Source organism: Mchenga conophoros, linkage group LG3 (genome assembly GCF_057382185.1).
Source record: "Mchenga conophoros isolate Kocher_MC1m ecotype Shallow Benthic linkage group LG3, M_conophoros_male_GT1.1, whole genome shotgun sequence".
Classification (NCBI taxonomy): domain Eukaryota; kingdom Metazoa; phylum Chordata; class Actinopteri; order Cichliformes; family Cichlidae; genus Mchenga; species Mchenga conophoros.
Window position 1 is genome coordinate 17030425 of NC_140528.1, and position 16989 is coordinate 17047413.

Below are 16989 nucleotides of genomic sequence, written 5' to 3' on the forward strand. Positions count from 1 at the left end.
AGGCCATTTACCATAAGCTTGTCCTACAGCAGCAACGTTATAAACTAGGAGGAGTAAGAAAACAGAATTCAGTTAACTGCAGTCTGCAATACAAATACCAAGGAATAAAATATCCATTGAGATTATAAAATGTCTTTTACATGGATGTTCTGATGAGAAGCAGCACAGAATCAAACCAAACAAACTGGGTGTGGTTAGTTAAGCTCTGACTGGCTGCACTTTCATGAACTTAGATTTAAATAATAACTGGACTTTGATTTTCTAACACCTGCAATGCTCATTTTAAGATTTGGAAGTCAGTTAGAAGGCTACAAAATCCATCTGCTTCCAGTCTTCCTCACAAGTTGAAATATGGTAACACTTTTATTGTTGATATAAAGGATATGTCAACTCTACTTAATGTCTAAGGAGCTTGGTAAGAAAAGTTTCTGGACTACTTTAAGTTTCCTTAAAGAAGCTGTTTCAGCTCTAGGATCAACTGTTGGAGAGTCCCAGATTAAAGCCCTGTGGGAGTGTCCCCTCAAGAGGGTCATGGACCCCCTGTTGATCCTCTACCTAATCACATGAGCCTAGGTGTGAAAACAGGTGTGGGTCCCAATCAGCAAAGCATTTGGGTGAGCTCACTGTGAGACCTAGCCCCACCCCCACCCACCCACCCACTTGGTCATTTGTTGCTGAGAACAAATGACCAAGCATGTGAGTGGGCGCTAAGGCGTCTGGGAAGTGTCTCACAACATGGATTATAGACAGTTGGTGTCGTAGGCTCTGTTCAAAGATGGTCGCTCACAGTGGACATAGATGCTTCTTTCACTCCTCTGTCCTCTCTGTCCAAAATGTGAACATTGGCATCCTCAAAGAGTGACCTTTGACCTTTAGATGCAGATGAACAGCTGAGTCTTGTCCCGTGGAGGTGGCTCTGCCATGTTGTGCGTTTATGAAGTGGCTGTTTGGTCTGAGCATTCCTCTACACTGTGCAGCAAACACCACATTGTTAAGTTTGTGTTCAGGAGTTTTGTCTTTGTGATGAACCAGTTTGTGTGTGAGTGTGTTGCTGGGATGTTTCTCTGATAAACCTGCTACATGGTGATAACAGTGTTGTTCTGTTTGTCCTTCTGATTCTCTGTAACACTTGAAAATAAACATTTTTGCTTGGCTGTTTATTGACCTAACAAGGTGTTTGGATCAATGTTATATTATCAGTATTATACAAAAGCTTGGTTTTAGTACAGATCAGATTAGTTGGATTAAAAGCTACTTAACTAACCACACCCAGTTTGTTTGGTTTGATTCTGTGCTGCTTCTCATCAGAACATCCATGTAAAAGACATTTTATAATCTCAATGGATATTTTATTCCTGGTTAAATAAAGATTAAAATAATTGAAATAACAAAAATAAAAATCTACTCAAAGTGATCTAATGTCATGGTCTGAGTGAGCAGACGGGCATTTCCATCAGTGCCGGAGCACCCTTGGCTCCGCCCGTGGGCAGGACTTCCTCAGCTTCACGCATCTGGAGCTAACTGGGACCATCAGGCCAAAGGGGATTTAAGCTCTGCGCTGCCATCTCCTCTCTGCCAGTTCGTCAGCTACCTGATGGTGGTAACCGGCTCTCACGGTCATGCTGCTATTCTCAAGTAGATTGACTCACGCTGTTTCTTGTGCTTCAGGACCTTTTCTCCAGTGTCGACTGCTGCTCACCACTTGGATCTCGGCTCCTGTCCACCTCACTGGGAAATATTTCCAAACCTGACCTGCCTGTCCTCCTGCTCACTCACCACTTTGGATCCAACAAACCCCAGGTCAGCCGTTTCACCTTTTTCAAATTCCGAGGAAGTGCCTCACCTCCCCCTCATTACCACACCTCCACCTCCTGCAAGTAAGCTGGAAAAACTGTTATACTTACCCTCTCTGGTTATCCACTTTAACCCAGCTCTAACCCTGCTCTCCCCATGTGATTTAACCAGTCAAGGACAAACGTACAGAAAATGCTGCATCAAGCCTTGTAATCATAGCTTTCCTAGTTTTGTTAAGCCTGGATTGACAGCTTGGTGTGATGGTTAGTGCTGTTGCCTCACAGCAAGAAGGGTCTGGGTTCAAATCCACAACCTGGCTGGTTTGCAGTGTGTAATTGTGTGGATGCCCTCAAAGGCATCCACACTATTGAGTTCCTGTTTCTCTTTATTATTCTTCATCTGCAAGTTGCTTCCGTACGTTTTTCGGCGCTTAACTACTCCCTCAGTTTTTGTGCTATTTTCACCATTCAAATCTTAAGAAATTCTGCTCTTTCCTGCTATGACTTTGGTGCTCATAACTTCTATGCTTTTTGAGATATTGAATTTTTTATGCAATATTTTTTGCCCATTTCTTCCACATTATCATTCTGGTCACTGGTTTTCCTTGCCCAGTTGAGCTGTGTTTTAGCTCAGTGAGATGAGCAGCCGTTCTCAGACTGGGAGGCCTGGGTTGAAATCCCGCTTATGGCAACATTTCTTTCAGTTAACAGTTAAACTTTTTTAACTCTTTTCAGCAAAATTTTCAGTTTTTTCTGCTGTTTTCAGAAAAAAAAAAAAACTCTTTTCAGCAGAAATTCTGCTTATTCACCTCATTTCTGCAAAAATTTTCAGCCTTTTCACCTCTTATCAGCACACTTCTCAGCTGTTTTTAGAAAAACTCTTTTCTGCAGAATTTTCAGCCTGATTCACCTCATTTCTGTAGAATATTGAGCCATTTCACCTCTCATCAGCACACTTCTCAGCAGCTGTTGTGGATAGGCGTAGCTTTGGGTCACGTGTTGTCGGTAATAGTGATTGTTATATCACCTGTTCACGGCCCGAGGGGAATTTTTGTGAATGAGTGGGTGATGGGGGAAGTCGACTTTTGCTGACCGCTCAAGCTTAGGTTGTGTTTGATCACTGTTTTTCTACGGATTTTAAGGATTTGATAACAAATAAAGGAGTTTTAACCTGGAACTTTGACTTACGTTTTAAACAGCGGGCGCGTCAACATTATTCCCCTATTCAGCTGCTCGGCAACTCAAAGGCTTGACAGTCGCCAATAGCAGCTTCTGCTCATTTGAGCAGAATTGTCAGTCTCTCCACTTCTTTGTAAGAATGAGTTTGGCTCAGTGGAGGGCCAGGTTTGAATCTTGTACAGGGCAACATTTTTTTCACCTGTTTTCAGCAGAAATGTAAGTTTCTTCACCGCCATACAACTTTTTGCAAGTTTTCAACTTTTTCAGCTTTTTCAGCAGACAGCTTCAGCTTTAAAGCGTCTGAAGGAAACGGTTTCCAGGGCCTACTCCGTGGATCGGCTTCCTCCTATCAGCAGAGAATGTCCCTTAGTCTGTAACACAGTCAAATATATTCTCAAGTAATATTCAAGCATGCCATTCAGCGTGTTAGTACGAGCTCAGGAGCAGCTTGGGAGAACAAGAAAACAGAGACTGCTTCAGGTTGTCTTCCCAAATTGACTCAACTTTATTCACAAGTAAAATTCATGAGACAGCAGATTATCAGTTTAAACCAGTACAGACCAAGATAAGGGAGCGTCTTCCTGCCCTTGGGTGAAGAAGCATCCTTTGTGTAGTTTATCAGTTCAGCTACAATTGTGATTATCTCAGCGACATATTTTCAAGGCACAAAACGAAGAGTTCTTACATTAGTGAAATCTGAAACAAACCATTTGGCCTTCAACAGGCGTCTAAAAGATTAAGAAACTAATGTAGCTGAGGGAGTGATCTCTGTGGTATTTCAACCTTGTACCAGCCTGTGATTCTCACACATCAATTCTTGGGTCAAAGAGAAAAATAACTGAAACAAAGGGGCCTTATTGAATGACAGAGTTTTCCTGTATAATGTCACTATAAAACAATATCCAGTAAATGCTACCATGGTACTAAAATACCTAACAGCGTCCACACTGCATTTTCGCAGGAAATGCAATTTTTTTTCTAGTTAGAGTTAAGTTGGTCATTCTAAATTACCCATGAATATAAGTGCAAATGGTTGTTTGTCTCTATGAAATCATCAACCCCCATATTGGTTCATTAAGGAAGACCAGCAGTAATTGCCTTGATTAACAAAGTAGTTGTTCGAACAACAAGATTTCATTGTGTTTTCCTAAAGTTGTTAACTTGTGTAGAATGAATTAAAACAAATTTCACTCTGCATATTTAAATAAATCACTTCAAGTCAATGTATGTATACTACGTTGAGCCAACGTGATCTGATTACATCAAACCACCAAATGTGTTGGTTTTACATGGTCAGAAATCAGTTACTGTACTTGGTTAAAACACGTGGAAAAAGGTGCCATGATTAAATTGTGTTTATCCAACAACGGATGTAAATCGAAATGTGGTTTTCATTAAACTTTACCATCATTACAATCATTAGTTCTCAAATCAAATTAGTAGTTTGAACTCAGCTAATCTCATGTTAAGTGGTCATAACTGGCTATTTAAGATTCAGTAAGGAAGGAGCCGTTTATTTAACATTTTGCCAAGAAACAAGTTTGAAGTGGTTTGAGTTCAAACATGGGCTCATTTATGTGTCTGCTTCTTCTGGCTGTCTCCCCAAAAGCTGTCAGAAAGAAGCTTTATGCCAAGAGTAAAGGTAAGTGAAGGAAACGGTTTCCAGGGCCTAATCCATGGATCGACTTCCTTCGAGGCGTGGACGTCTATCAGCAGAGAATATACCTTCACCTATCAGCAGAGAATGTCCCTTAGTCTGTAACACAGTCAAATATATTCTCAAGTAATATTCAAGCATGCCATTCAGCGTGTTAGTACGAGCTCGGGAGCAGCTTGGGAGAACAAGAAAACAGAGACTGCTTCAGGTTGTCTTCCCAAAGTGACTCAACTTTATTCTCAAGTACAACAGTTTATATAGAGGGTAAAATTCATGAGACAGCAGATGTATCAGTTTAAACCAGTACAGACCAAGATAAGGCAGCGTCTTCCTGCCCTTGGGTGAAGAAGCATCCTTTGTGTAGTTTATTAGTTCAGCTACAATTGTGATTATCTCAGCGACATATTTTCAAGGCACAAAACAAAGAGTTCTTTCATTAGTGAAATCTGAAACAAACCATTTGGCCTTCAACAGGCGTCTAAAAGATTAAGAAACTAATGTAGCTGAGGGAGTGATCTCTGTGGTATTTCAACCTTGTACCAGCCTGTGATTCTCACACATCAATTCTTGGGTCAAAGAGAAAAATAACTAAAACAAAGGGGCCTTATTGAATGACAGAGTTTTCCTGTATAATGTCACTATAAAACAATATCCAGTAAATGCTACCATGGTACTAAAATACCTAACAGTAAGTGTGGTGTCTTTTTGGGAAAACGTATTACAACACACAAAGTGAGTTAAATAGTGGCTGTGCTTGTGATGCTAACACACTCTTATAACTGTTGGAAGACGTTAACTTAGAGATCAAAACTGTGTTTTTAAGGTCACACATGAGGGATTTGTTGCTTTTACAGCAGTAACTCGGTAAACTTTATAAAAGATGAGGTCGGTGGTCTTTAGCTGAGACTTCAGCCTCCTCTGATAGGACTGAGGCACAGAAGCTGCTGCTTTTTGTTTTCTTTTTCTCATTCAGAGTTTTAAAGAGAATACTGAGAAGTAAAAGCTGCACAACTGATCTACAGAAACACTTGAATCTCCAATCAGTCATATTATGGTACACAGCACAGATGCTGCTTCTAGGGTTAGGGCGAGGCAACGGGAATCACATTTTTATGAGTCGTTTGTATTTAGGTTGTTTCTGATAGTATCACTTCTATATATTGCATGTGTAAAAGAAAGCAACACCTTATCTTATAGTGAAGAACCATCATTAAACACTGGAATTCAAAGTTAAATCGAATAAATATTCTATAAATATTATTTTAAGAATTACTGTCATGTAGATGAAAAAAAGAGACAGCTCCATTCATTCATATCAGCACAGAGAGAGAGAGGTGCACTGTGCTGCATTAAAATTCAAACTGAGGGCAGATTTTTCAGCTCTGACACGGTTTGCTCTTCAGTTGAGTTGAGTTTTCTATTTTTAAAAGAAAACGTTATTTGCTGCACAAAGTGACTTCGTCCTTATTCATCCATCCACAGCTCTGACGTATAGAATATATTTATACTGCCAAAATAAAAGCTAGAAAAATACATCCAGTAATTACAAACAATATGATTCTTAACAAGTTTTTTAACATGTTTTTTCCTTTACGTTACCTTTTTTTTTCTTTTTTTTGTTATTTCCTCAGAAATAAACCTGAACCTGTATCTGTGAGTGTTGTGACTGTCCTGCTAATCGGACCTTTTGTGTGTAGATCTTTCCTAAATCCTGGTTACGGACTACGAGAGGAGCTGGAGTTGTACAGAAAGTATGGAGCACCTCTTACCGACCCCTGTTCCCCCATGGACCTTGGAGACCCGGACCCCTTTCCCCTGCACATTGCATATATCCACTTGGTGTTTGTTGTTCACTGTAAATAAACGCACTGTCTTTCGCCTAAGCAAAGTCCCTTTAACAAACCTTATGAACAGTGTTCTTCATTTTCTTTCAATTTCACAATTATGCACCACTTTGTGTTGCATTGTGTTTGTATCACATAAAATCCTGTTGAAATACATATAATTTATGGTCTGATAGTTATGCTAATGTTGCTGTCACTATTATTACAGAGATTCAAAGAGTGAAGAACTCACATATGGCACGCACAGTCCTCAGCTGGTACAGGACTGCACTCAAAGGACTTATGATGCTTGAAGACAGAATAATAATAATACACAGAATAAAAATAAATATCAAACATAAAGAAAGAAAATCTTGGCTGCTTGTAAGTTATTTCATTCATACTGTTTGTGCATTCTTCTTCATAGCATGCAGGTAAACGCACACAGGACTGATTATTCAGTGACTTTGTCCTCAAACTGTGGAACCCGGTTTTATTCTAATCCAGTATTAATGTTCTCAAGGATATAATTTCTGGTTTTGTTGTTTTTCAATAACACATTTCGATGATACACTGAATGTTCTGTTAGAAATAAAAAGATTCTTTTAGTTTTGATATAGTGTTTTTAACACAGTCATTACTCAAAATTACAAAAAAAAATACTAATTAGTAAATAATTTTTTTTATAATTAAGTGTTAAATAACCACAATGATTTTTTTATATATAATGAATGAAACTCCAGAAAATAAAAACTCAAAATAAATCAGCAAGTTATAAAAACTGAAACGGAAAATCGAACTGATTTGTTAACATGTGTGTGACTTTAATGATCCTTTGATGTCGCCTGTTTTCATGAATTGAATGAATGGCGGTGTTTTATTCCACGCTACAGGAGGCGAACATGACTGGATGTCCTGTCCGAGAAACTAAACAGTTCTTATGGCCGCCAACCGGATCCTTCCGGGTCACTGTCCTTAGTGAGGACCCTTCAGACCGGGAAAGGTCTGAAACACTAACAGACTCAAACATTTAAGGGGATCTGTAGTGATACACTGTTACAAAAGTCCTCTAATTGTCGCACACTGGGGAATGCGAACATTTCTGCAGCGTGAGAAGAGAAATCACAGCTCGCACCTGATTATCTGCAGCGCATCTTGACCTGAGTTCATTTTTGAGCCAGCAAAGGACAAACATGTCCGCTACACTGATGCAAAATGGCTCACTGCTGCTCCTGCTTGGAATTCTCTGCACGTCCCTGATGGTGTCAAACTCACGCAAACGGACACACAGAAATAGCGGAGGGGGAGGGGGATGCTGAGCCGCTCCAGTGAACCCAGTATGGATGCTGACGTAGGAAACTGGGATGGGCGGAGCTTGGGGTTCGTATTGAATCTCCGGGGACACCGGCTGGTCTGTGTCGTTCATTCATCGGTGGAATTATTCTGCTCCGAAATTAGCCGTTCCACCATCAGCCATCCTGACTCCTCCGAACACCGACTCTAAGGACGCTACTCCTGGCCATCCTCTGTGGTAAGACCCGAACAGCGTAGGGCTGGAGGCTCGGCAGCAGATGCTGGCTCAGCGCTGTCCTATATGTTGTCTAAAGGAAAATTACCAGCTTATACTACCATCCTATACGGGCTGCGGGGCGCGCGGTGCTCAGCAGGCCGGCTCGCTTCGTGATGACGTTTTGATGGATGCGAGTTATTTTAATGGGCAGTATTGCAGTATTCTATTTTTGGTAGTATTGTTGCAAAACAGACAACTGCATCGTGTTCTGCGTTATTATTCTTATTCTTATTGTTGTCCCTCCACGCATATGTCCTCCCGTTAATCGGTAATACCACTGTTATTACTCTGATTACGTTTTTCTCTTTTGGAATTTCGTAATAATTTGTCCGCATGATTTAAGGCCAGGGTTTACTTATTAATCCACAGCGTCACATAAGCAGAAAAATGTATTATGCTGTAACGCGCTGAACATTTCAAAATAAAAGCCCGTATAGTTAATTTTAGAAAATTCATCTGATTTTGAGAAATTGCCACATTTCAAACATAAAACGATCTTTAGGACTTCGTTAGTGTCAACCTGCTATCTCTACTCACATCTTTTAGACGACCTATTCAATTTTTTCACAGCGAGGAACAGAGAAGTTCTGACAGTAACACAATCTGCGTCCTTAAAAAGGACAGTGAGTGACTTCATGTAGACCTTTTTGGGCGTTTCTTGCTAATATTCTTGAACATTTTTTGTTTTATTACCTACCAGCTCATTAAGGTCTAGTCTAATTCTTCTGTGGTTTAATAGATGATTGATTCAAACTGAATCAATTCAACATTCATAAAAGGTGAAAGCCTTTCTACTCTTCATCACTCTGGAAAGGATGAAGAGTGGAAGGTGGTTGATCCAGATCGTGATGCCCAGGAGAGTGGGCATTGGACCTTTTGACCACATTGTTAAGCATAGTCTTAGAGAGGGTCAGGACGCCTGAGGAATGGAGAATATCTTTCCTGGTACCAATTTTCAAAAACAAGGATGTTGTACCGTGGGATAAAGCTTATGACTCATCGCATCGAGGAAAAAGTTGTTGAGGCTATGCTAAGAAGAGAGGTGATGAGCAGTAATTAGCAGTGCGGCTTTATGCCCAGACAGAGCCCCACAAATGTGATAATTGCTTTGAGTGTTGAAGTGTAGAGATGGTCCGAAGGAGTTGCACGGTGTCTTTGTAGCTGTGAGAAATCACTCCAAGACAGGCATGTGGGAACGAGAAGTGTCAGAGACATATGTCTGGCTGGTGCAGGACACGTATATGAGGACAAGGAGAAAGCGATGAGGTGTATGTAGAAGGGACAGTTGGGTTCAAGGCGGAGGTGGGATTACATCAAGGATCTGCTCTGAGCCCCTTCTGGTTCACAGTGGTGATACAGAAGAGGCCAGGCTGGACTCTTTGTGGACTAGGATGGTTTTTAGAGATGGTGGGACTAACATAAACCAGAGGCTGAACTGGAGCTGTCAGGGGTATGACCAATGGGAATGACCAGAATGGACAGGATTAGAAATGAGCATATCAGAGGGACAGCTCAGGTCAAGCATTTTGGAGAGGCAAGGCTGAGGTGGACATGTAAGGATGCTGAAGATGGAGGCAGAAGAAAGAGAAGTTTATGATTCATAGATGCAGTGAAAGAGAATATGCAGAGGGCTGGTGTGACAGAAGAGGGTGGTAGGAATAGGATGAGATGGAGATGCAGATGATCTGCTCTGGGAACTCCTAAAGAGAGAAGCCAGAAGGAGGGGAAGTTTGAATAATTATAACAGAAGGACCTTAGTAAACAGCAGGATGAGGGCTCAGTCTGCATTTTCAACCCAGCTCATCTACCGTCACACATCTCAGAGAGGGATCCACGCTTAGTTTTTGGGATTGGGTTTTTCTCTTACCCAAATTAAGGCTTCCACTGAAAAGGTGTGGCCTTTCGTTACTGAGTAATATATAGCAGCACAGTTACTTCATGACTCAGTTACGTAGTATTGATTTGTCACCAGGTTTTGGTCATCTTTCAAAAGGTTTGTTTTCTTGCTTTTTCTATTCTTTCAGGAGTAAAGGAAGAGTGTTGATGTGATAACAGTGAACCAAACTGCCGAAGTGTACATTTAACAAACATTCTTTTTTCCTCATTAAATATTTAAAAGCATTTTGCATACTGAGTCAAATAACCCTTAAAAAATAAATGAAATAAAACTGACCGAGTGTGCACAGCTCCACTGTTCCTCAAAATCAGCATTATGGCAGGTTGAAATTCATCATTAAATGTCATAGCATTTTTTTCTGTTCCTTTTTAATCTAGCACATTGTTAAGAATGATATGTTTACCATTCATTGAGTGTCTTGGTAGTCAAACAATTTTCTAATGCTTAACTATAAATGAGTTGAAATTCTTGAGTAAACATGAAAAACATTCAGAGACTAGTACAAACAGCCATCACTTCACCCAGCATTCTCAGCCTGTTATAGGCCAATCTCCAACCTTCCTTTTATCAAACAAATCTCCAAAGAATTGTTAAACAGCTAACAGATCGTCTGCAGAGGAAGAGTTTCATCAGGATTCAGCTTTAGTGAAGGTTACTAATGATCTCGGCCTCTGACAGTGGACTCAGCTCTGCGCTTGTCCTGCTAGACTTCAGTGCATCGTTCGATACTGTCGACCAAAGTATGTTAGTATATAAAGTAGTGCATGCCATAGGAAGTAAAGGTGCAGTGGTTTGAATCATATGCAATAGACTCCTTTTAATTTTTCCAAGTAAAGTCACACACCAAGTTAAATTCCACAGGATCCCGTGATGGGACCAGTTCTGATTACATTATGCGTAAGAACTCGATGACCTCTAATTTCCTGCTTCTACATTTAGATAAACTGAGGTCATTGTGTCTGACCAGATACTTATTGTGCCTGGAATTAACTTCACTGCCAATAACACTGAGGAATCCTGGAGTCGTGTTCGGATCACCCTAGTGGAGCTAGGTTGCTCTAAGACTTACTTGTGGCCCCTTACTTGTGAGTTTTCAGCTTTCATGACACTGTTCTGTGAAATAAGCTTGGAGTTAAGAGATAAACACGTTCTCGAGTTTCACAATTAGGCTTAAAACGTTCCTTTTCGAGTTGGGGCTGGATCAGATGATCGAGAATCCTCCCGTTGTTACGCTGCAATGGGCCTAGGCTGCTGGCTTCCCAGGTGTTTGTTGCCCATACATTTTTGACTCTCTGTGAGCTTATGAACCACTCTGCATTTAATCATTAGTGTTTAATCATCTTTGGCTCTCTTCTTCAGTTTGTCCACCAAAGATTTCTTCCAGTTAAAAAGGGAGTTTTTCCTTCCCACTGTTGCCAAGTCCTGTATTGTTGGTTTTCTCTGCATTATTGTAGGGTCGTCACATTACAATAGAAAGTGTCTTGAGGTATATAAGCTATATAAAGATAATTGAATTAAATTGAACTGAATACATTCCAGGGCTCCAAAATACAAGCTAGCTGAAAGGTTTATGTAATTATTCTGGACAGTAAAAATCACACGATGGTCATTAAAACGGGTTCAGACTTGATGATGATTCATCTCCCATATCATGACCGCATAAGATGGCTGAACAAGTATTGGTATCATCATCAGTATATTGATCCTGAATTTACATGGTATTAAATTAATACTAAAACGTCCATGATCACTAATGCTAATGCTCCCCACTTCAATCACAGATGATAATAATAAAACGGTAATAACTATTCAAAAACATAAAAAAAGGGTAAAATCCGAAACAGCTGCACATGAGATTAATGCTGCAGAAAATCGTTTACTAGCACGATTTGTGAAATAAATATTTCAGTTAAATTAATTATTTTAACGCTGCCTGCGCTATCAGTGTTATTCCTAATGAGGGAGGCTCTACTTTAACTTTAAAATGCATGCTTTTAAAAATTAACGGTGTGTGTTCTGTGCTCCAGAGGCTGCACAAGCGCCAAAGAGACTGAAGGTTAGAAACATCTATAAAAACACTTTTACATTGTCTGCATCACCAAATACAAACACACCCTGTGACGAATCAGCAGAGTGTGCATGTCATGCAGTGGTTTTAGTAAAATATGGCTCAACACTCGTACATATAAAACACCCATCAGCGATGACATGTTCCACTTAACACATGCAGAATAAAAGGATCAGTGACAACACGGCGCCTCCAGCTGATTTGAATAGAGAGAGAGCTTCTGATATGAGCTGATCTCTTTTGACAGTTTGGTATTTGGAGTTGAAAGAGAGGAGGCATTATTGTATTAATCATGCAAGTGAGAGAAAACACAACACGGACATCCTTCTCTGTCCACTTTTGTCAACAATCTTTTTAACACTGTTTCTCTGACAAAGGCAGTGGACGTCAACACGGGACGGTTATGTGGACAGAGATCCGCTCATAGTCTGCTACCCTGGGTTCAGATGGTTGAGCGTGAGCCTAACAGGTGATTAAGTCAGCGTGCACAGCTCGTTACAGTGATAGGCTTTATAGTTCATGCTTGTGCTGCTTCCTCACCAACTCATCACCAATGATTCCAATCTAGTGTCTGATTGTGTGCTTGTTGTATGTTTCATAACGAATCATGTGACTATGTACATGGCTCTTGCGTAATTGGGCTAAGTGGATTTGTGCTTGTTTTAAAGGACTTTGAGACCTCTATAATATTAGCCGACAGAGACCTCATGCATAACAGTGTTTACACATTATTGATGTTCGAAGTCTTTATGTCTATACTGAGCTGAGCAGCTCACAAAGATGCAACTAAAAAGTGCAGGTGGAGGCTGCACTATACAGTGCTGTGAAAAAGCATTTCCCCCCTTACTTGCATTTTTCAGATCATCAAATAATTTGTAATTTTAAACAAAGATAACCAGAGCAAATACAAAATGCAGTTTATTAATGGAAAAAGCTAAAAACTGAACTGTGAGAAGTCATAAAGTAAACCTATAAACTGGTTGCATTGCTCTTGGCTGTCAAGCAGTTGCTATAACTGGCAATTGATATTTCACGTGTCTGAATGAATTTTGTCCCACTATAGTTATCACAGTTATTTTAATCCAGCTGCAGTGGATTCTACATCCTGTGTAAGGTGATGTCAAAACATCTCAATCAGATGTTTCTGGGTTTCGGATTTGACTAGGACTCTCCCCAACCTTTGTCCCTTTGGTTTTTTTTCGTTTTCAGTGGTTTTGAGTAGACTTACTGTTGGGTTTTGGATCATTGTCCTGCTGCAGGTGTTTAAGCAGAAAGACAGCCCAGGAAAACAAATAAACAAACAAAAACCCATCACAGAACATCCAGCCTGTTCTCACTCCCGAGGTGTTACATCCCGATGATTTGTCACGTCCCGAGGCATTCCTGAGAAACGCGAAAGGTGACCTTCCACGTTCTTATGCTACACGCCGGGTTATGGATGAAATCCAGTTGACTGATGCTCCCGTGGTAAAACACGTTCCAGCCATGAATTCCAGCCCAAACTCTAACCTTAACCAGCACATTAATGATGTTAGACAGTGTTTTCCCAAGACATTTAAGTAAAATGAACGTACATATTTAGATTCATTCCAAACAGTTCTCATGTTTCCTCGTTTTTCCGATCTCGTGATTGAGGGACGTGTTGGGTACCCAGAAGCGTAAGATGTTGACGGTTTGTCACCCAGCGTATGTAAATGTTACACTTTGGGAGACAGAACGTGTTGGAACATCACACGACGCCTGACTGTTGTATTTTGGCTGCTGTGTACTATTGGCTCTCTTCATTAGTTCCCTTTGTGTTGCTTGGTGTCCTAGTCTTTTCTGCGTTTGTCCATTGTTTTTCCATGTTCCCCTGTGTAGCAATGTTGGCTCATCAATAGAGGGCGCTAGGACGCCACTCCCATAAAAATATCGTGAGAAACAACTATAAAAATAAGTTTTCAATGGATGAGTTTGCTCGTACGTCATGTTGCCTGCCCTATTGGCCAAACATGATTACATTCTGATGATTTTGTAACAGCCAAATGGGAGTCTGTGGACAGACTGCAGTTTTTTCCAGTCACAGGGGTCTGAGCCTGAGTGTCTGTTGGAGCTTTGAATTTGCCCCTCGGGCTGCAATTTTGTGCATCCCTGACCAGTTGGCATGGACTGCCTATCTTGTTTAAGAATTTGATTGGACAATTCAATGTTATTCACACATCATCACAGCAGGGGCACTCACTCGTTCGCTACTGCTTGCCTGAGGATGGCGACTTCAAGCGCTCCAGCAAGTGAAGTTGGTTAGCTGGATGTGGTGTGAGCAATGCCTTCTTTTGCATTATGTGTCTGCTGTTGATTTGTCCTGGTGCCAAATTGTTTTGGACCACTACAGGTGTACGGGGCTTAAAGCACTTAACAGAAAACTGCAAAAGACACAAAAGTAGCCACTTGGACAATTGCATAAGGCTACACCTCTTTGGCGGGTTTAGAACAGTCGAACAGCTGCATGAAAGCTGTTGAACTGGCAGAAGAAAGTACGATGAAGAGGTGACAAGAAATCAGCATATTTCTGTCTAGAGTCATAAGCTATGCAGAGCCTATGAGTTGTGTTAAGGTTCAAAATATTGGGGATGGAGACAAGAGAAAAACCACAATAACAACACTGGTCCGGTCGGGTTGAGTCAAACGATGATTTAATGATCACACACGTGGGAGATGGACACTGATGCAGACAGCCTCAAATCTCAAAGTGGTGGAGCATTGCTCAAACTCTTATAGCCTCTGGTTCTCCCATCTTATCATAAAAGCCTAAACATTCACATGCTTTCTCTCACACGGCGCCTAAGCTACGACCTTGGCTCCCTGTTTATCTGCTCGTGCTGAGATGGGGCAGAAAACTCCAGCATGTTCTGTTCTCTTCTAATCAGACAAATAAGGCGATGACTTTCTGCGAACAGTATTCCTTATAACTCAACAGTATAATGCATCATAAACAATATCATTCATTCACAATAAATCAGCAGTCTAATGCAATGCAAATCAGTTTAAATACTGCAATAATTATCACCTTCTTCTAATTCAGGAGAATAATGCCAACTTAAACTACATAATAATTCACAATCTTTATTTCGGGGTCTAACATGGCATAAAATAATATCATAATTTTACAGTTGGCTTAGATATTAGTGTAGATATTTGTGTTTGCAAAACTGTGTTGATTTTAGATTTGTGTGTTTTCTCCTGACCTTTTGGCTGTTTTACACCTTTTGTTTCACCCGTCGGCGGGAATTGATTCGAGTTTAGTGATTCTGATTCCTTGTCGATTCTCTTGTCACCACCGTCGCTAATCAGCAATAAAGACATTACATTCATGCAAATTAAATGCATGCTGTGGGTCAAATTTTTGTGCATGATTGTTGAGGTGTTTCCCCTCTATGTTGTGATCACTGTTGGAGTCATTACTCACAATTATTACACGTATTGCACAGAACACGCTCCTTAAATGTAATGCAGTACTTTACTGAATTACTTAGAGACGCTGTCTCATAATCACCATTTAACAATATAAACCTGAGGCTACAACTCCACACAACAACACAAATCCTTAATGAGGACTCTAAGATATTTCTCTTAGTAGAATACAAAGCTGACCGCACAAAGCAAAGATAAAAGCTGTCGCCGCGGTGATTCTGCTTTAGAAAGGTGAACAGGTAGAAATGGAGGCTGCAGCCTGACTGGGTAAGGACCTGGCTGCTGGGGTCAGCTTTCACTCAGCTTTCACTCTGGGTTCTTGGCTAGCTTAGCGTTAGCATGCTGTCTTGGCAGATGCTTGCAAAGAACCAAAGTTGTGTCAGGAACATAATGCAGCTGTTTCTGCCCTGGATGCAGTTTTCCACCTTACCATGTATCTCGTTTTTTTTATGGAATAAAAATAAATGCCCTGCGACAGCCTGGGGACCTGTCCAGGGTGCACCCTGCCTTCACCCTGAGACAGCTGGGATGGGCTCCAGCACCCCCTGCGACCCTGTAAAGGATAAGCGGAAGTGAATGGATGGATGGATAAAAATAAATGTCCATATCCATGCTCTAGACTGCGTCGCTATATCCTCCTCTGACACGATAAGCGGGATTGATAGGCAGGCAGACTCATAATTCCAAGGAATTGGACTATCAGGAACCAGCTTTCTACAAGAACCAGTTCTTGATTCTCATCCCTAAGTTAGGTATGTTTCCTGTTCAGTTGTTTCTTCCTGTTTTATTGTTGTAATGTTGTTTTCTGCGTCTTGTGTTGTTACTTCCCCCCACTTCATTATGTCTATAGTTTCCAGCTGTGCTCCCACCTGCTTCCTCTTCCCGCATTATCTTATGTGTACTTATACCTATCTTTTCCCCGTTTTCTCATCTTGTTTCTGTGGTTCTTTTTTCCCTTTTCTCCTCAGCCTCCTCTGTGTATACCTGTGCATACTATTTCTTAGCTCCGTGTTCCCTACTGTACCTGTCAGGGCCATCGCACACGCAGTCACGCGCAGCGTTGTCCTTGGAAATTAATGACTGCACATGTGCTGCAGTGCAGCTTGGTCAAACAGAGAGGAAAGATGAGAGGGGGTGAAAGAGGAGAGAAGTAAAAAAAGAGAGGGGGGTAGGATTGCAAGAAGGAAGAGGAGTGGAGGTTCTTTTTTAAAGAAGCTAAACAGATGGTTCAGGGAAAGCTGAGGTTTGACAGAGTATGAACTTCAGATAAGCATTAAGACTTACACAGAAAGAAAAGAGGTTTTCATTGCTTGCAGATAGCCCTCAGTCGAGATGTACTACTGTGAAACAGTGCTTATTAAAACCGTGTGTAACTGAGCAAACTGCTTAACTCACGCCTTTACTCTTATCTGAAAATGGACAGAGCAGACCAGAAATACAAAACACAAAGCTGTCATTCCTGCAGTTTTCTCACCTTCTAGTGTTTCATCGTATTTATAACACCCACTGAAAGCTGCGGCAGTAATGACACAGATAATCCAAGCCCATCCCC

The 16989-nt window shown here is 40.9% G+C and overlaps 1 protein-coding gene across 2 annotated transcripts in view; it reads left to right on the top strand.

The window, feature by feature from the left end:
- Positions 1-7784: 7784 nt before the first annotated feature.
- Positions 7785-16989, top strand: part of nat16 (N-acetyltransferase 16) — a 41432-nt gene continuing 32227 nt past the window's right edge. Inside the window, exon 1 of one of the 2 annotated variants that reach the window (XM_085254818.1) lies at positions 7785-7983. The gene's annotated coding sequence lies outside the window, so the exon portion shown is untranslated. The remainder of the gene's footprint in view (positions 7984-16989) is intronic. The other variant, XM_085254811.1, reaches the window with a different exon arrangement.